The sequence below is a fragment of the Electrophorus electricus genome, chromosome 5 (genome assembly GCF_013358815.1).
Source record: "Electrophorus electricus isolate fEleEle1 chromosome 5, fEleEle1.pri, whole genome shotgun sequence".
Lineage (NCBI taxonomy): Eukaryota > Metazoa > Chordata > Actinopteri > Gymnotiformes > Gymnotidae > Electrophorus > Electrophorus electricus.
In genome coordinates this window covers 20549141-20553445 of record NC_049539.1, presented here as the reverse complement: position 1 = coordinate 20553445, position 4305 = coordinate 20549141, and positions in this window count along the sequence as shown.

The following is a 4305-nucleotide window of genomic DNA, read 5'->3' as shown; positions in this document are numbered from 1 at the left end:
AATAATACCAATAATAATAATAATAATAATAATAATAATAATAATAGTAATAATAATAATACAAATAATAATAGTAATAATTATAATACCAATAATAATAATACCAATAATAATAATACCAATACCAATAATAATACCAATAATAATAATAATAATAATACCAATAATAATAATAATAATACCAATAATAATAGTAATAATAATACCAATAATAATACCAATAATAATAATAATAATAATAATAATAATGTCTCTGGTATCTGACTTGGTCACTCACTGTCCCTCAGACTGTGGCAGGAGTGAACGTACAGCGCTGCCAGTGTGCTGAACTCTATGTTCACCAACAACATACGGCAGCTTCTCCTCATCAGGGAGATTTTTAAACTCAGGGAATACGTGGCTAATTTTCTTAAATAATTTAGTTCTAATCTGTCTAAATGTTGTACATTCATTCAGAAAGTGCATCTTTGTCTGGGTCTTATAGTCCTGGCACTGCTGATACAGTCTCTGCTCTTCAGGTAAACAGGACTGTTTATGTCTGCTGGTCTCTATGGCCAGGCGGTGGTCACTGAGTCTGTAATTGGTCAGGGTGGACCTCAGTTTTGGATCAGACTGTGTTCTTACGTAATCTGCCACGCTGTACTTTTGATTTAGGGCCAGATAACATTTTGATTGAGTTTCCCTATAAGTGATGTTGTTTTGTAATTCTGGTGATTCTGATTGGGTTTGCTGTTATTTTCTGGTCCTCAGCATGTGTAGTGTTAGTGTGTGTTAGTGTAGTGTTACTGTGTTAATGCTGAACTGTATTTCCAGACCAGCTGAGTGAGGGCACTGTTCTCTTTGCTCAGCTCTTGGTACTCCAGACCTTTAGAATGATATAAGTTTGGAATTTAACTGCCCTTGTTTCTGTCTTTATTATTAATAGATCTCTGCCCAGCTCTGCCCCGTGTGCTTTGTTTGTGGTGTTCCTGTGCACCTTTAATGATGTTGGTCCACTTAAGAATAAAATAATTAGGGACAAAAAATTTGTACCTTGGTATAATGAGCACATGCACAATTTAAATCAAAACACTCTCCTCACATGATGCAGAAAAGATGGTCCATGCATTTATTACATCAAGATTGGACTACTGTAATGCAGTAATATCTGGCGGTAACATTAAGCACTCCAAGTGGATACAAAAGAAAAGGTTTTTATTGGCTCCCAGTGCTCCAGTGCAAAAGAAAAACCACATCCCATCAAAAACATACAAAAATGTTCAAAAAAGGAAAGTTTAGCATTTACAAGGATAAAAGTCCAGCAATCATAAATTCTCCAATATCAATCAACTTCAAAACATCACTCTTGAATTTTCCCTTAAAAACTTAAATATGGAAAAACAGCAAATGAGGTGATGTCACTTCCTGTCTTTGGGCAGGCATATTCTCCATAAAAGTCCCCTTTAACACACTACGGTTTCTTTTCCCTCCAAAACAACATGGAAGTCTCTCCACAAAAATAATCACAGGTAAGTTATTTTTCTCTTAATCTACTTTTGTTTTACCTACTTCAATCAAATATACAGACTTTTCTGGCTAGATAAACATTATACTTAAAGTCTAGTAACATATTATAAGTATAATATTTAATCTCAAATACTTACAATACATTTCTATAATACATTTCACTCATACTGTGTTCAACATCTGTATCTGTGTCACTCCAACACTCAGAAAACAGAATGAAAAACCTTTCAGTTTCCAAAGATTTCCACCTTTAATGTGTAGATTTGTACAGAGTTTAACACAGTGAGGTTATGATTCCACAGCATGTGTAACTTGTAGAACAGTATTTGTCATATGTACAAAAATCAACTGCAGCTCAGTCCTTTATTGGAGCATCATTTATTGTGTGTGTGTGTGTGTGTGTGTGTGTGTGTGTGTGTGTGTGTGTGTGCGAGTGGTTGCGTGCGAGTGGTTGCGTGCGAGTGGTTGCGTGCGAGTGGTTGCGTGCGAGTGGTTGCGTGCGAGTGGTTGCGTGCGAGTGGTTGTGTGTGTGTGTGGGTGTGTGTGAAAGAGAGTGAGAGGTATAGAGTGAATGACAGAGAGAGATGTGTAGCGTGTATGTGTGAGAAAGAAGTGTAGTGTGTGTAAGAGTGTGTGTGAGAGAGGTGTGTGTGTGTATGTGTATGAGAGAAAGATACAGGTGTATTTTGTGTGTTTTGTGTGTGTGTGTGTGTGTGTGTGTGAGAGAGAGAGAGAGCTGTTTTGTGTGTGTGTGTGTGTGCATGCATACGTTTGTATAAGAGACTTGTAGTGTGTGTGTGCGTGTGCGTGTGTGTGTCACAGAGAGACAGGTGTAGTGTGTGTAAGAGACAGAGAAAGATGTGTAGCGTGTATGTGTGAGAAAGAAGTGTAGTGTGTGTAAGAGTGTGTGTGAGAGAGGTGTGTGTGTATGTGTGTAAGAGAAAGATACAGGTGTATTTTGTGGTATTGTGTGTGTGTGAGAGAGAGAGGGGTGTGAGAGAGAGAGAGTGTGTGTGTGTGAGTGTGTGTGAGCGAGAGAGGTGTTTTGTGTGTGTCACAGAGAGCTGTACTGTTTGTGTGTGTGAGAGAGGTGTGTGTGAGAGAGAGAGAGAGAGAGAGAGAGACAGGTATATTATGTGTGTGTGTGTGAGAGGCTGTGTGTGTGTGTGTGTGTTTGAGAGAGAGAGAGAGAGAGAGAGAGAGGTATATTATGTGTGTGTGTGTGAGAGGCTGTGTGTGTGTGAGAGACAGGTATAGAGTGCATGTTTGTGTGTGAAAGACATAAAATATGTGTGTGTGTGTGTGTGAGAGAGAGAGATGTACTGTGTGTTTGTGTGTGTGAGAGAGGTGTGTGTTCGTGTGTGTTTATGACAGAGAGAGACAGGTGTAGTGTGTGTAAGAGACAGAGAAAGATGTGTGTATGTGTCAGAAAGAAGTATAGTGTGTGTGAGAGAGTGGTGTGTGTGTGTGTGTGTGTGTGTGTGTGTGTGTGTGTGTGTGACACAGAGAGATCTACCGCGGGTTTGTGTGTGTGTAAGAGTGTGTGTGAGAGAGAAAGAGAGAGGTGGTGTGTGTGTTCGTGTGTGTGTGTTCGTTCGTGTGTGTGTGTGTGTGTGTGTGTTCATGTGTGTGTGAGAGAGAGAGAGAGAGAGAGAGAGAGAGAGAGGTATATTATGTGTGTGCATGTGAGAGGCTGTGTGTGTATGTGAGAGACGTGTAGAGTGCATGTTTGTGTGTGAAAGACAAAGTATGTGTGTGTGCGTGTAAGAGAGAGAGAGAGGTGGATTGTGTGTGTTTGTGTGAAAGAAGTATATTATGTGTGTGTTACGGAGAGATGTACTGTGTGTTTGTGAGTGAGTGGTGTGTGTGAAAGAGTGGGAGGTATAGAGTGTATGACAGGTGTGTAGCGTGCATGTGTGAGAAAGAAGTGTAGTGTGTGTAAGAGTGTGTGTGAGAGAGGAGTGTATGTGTGTGAGAAAGATACAGGTGTATTTTGTGTGTGTGTGTGTGTGTGTGTGTGTGAGTGAGTGAGAGAGAGAGAGAAAGGTGTTGTGTGTCTGTGTGAGAGAGAGACACACAAAAGAGTGTAGTGTAGTGTAGTGTGTGTGTGTGTGTGTGTGTGTGTGTGTGTGCATGTGTGAAGAGAGAAGTGTAGAGTGTGTTTGTGTGTGAGTGCTGTGTGTGAAAGAGTGAGAGGTATAGAGTATGACAGAGAGAGGTGTGTAGCATGTATGTGTAAGAAAGAAGTGTAGTGTGTGTAAGAGTGTGTGAGAGAGAGGTGTGTATGTGTGTGAGAAAGATACAGGTGTATTTTGATACAGGTGTGGTATTTTGTGTGAGTGAGAGAGAGAGAGAGAGAGAGAGAGAGAGAGAGAGAGAGAGAGAAAGGTGTTGTGTGTGTGTGTGTCTGTGTGTGCGCATGTGTGAAGAGAGAAGTGTAGAGTGTGTTTGTGTGTGAGAGAAAGAGCAAAGTGTGTGTGTGTGTGTGTGTGTGGCAGAGAGAAAGAGAGAGGTGTGTGTGTATGTGTATGGAAATGTGTGTATTATGATGTCCACTAGTTGTGTGTAGAGGAGTGTGTGTGAGAGATAGGGGTGTATTTTGTGTGTGTGTGCGAGTGCAAGAGTGCGTGCAAGAGAGTTATAGAGTGCGAGTGTTTGTGTGAGAGAAAGAGCAAAGAGTGTGTGTGTTTGTGTGTGTGTGCGTGTGTGTGTATTTTATACTCAGCAGGCATGTGTGTATGATGTTCACCAGTTGTGTGTTTCCCTGCAGAGTCAGGTGTTCCTCCAGGACACAGGAGG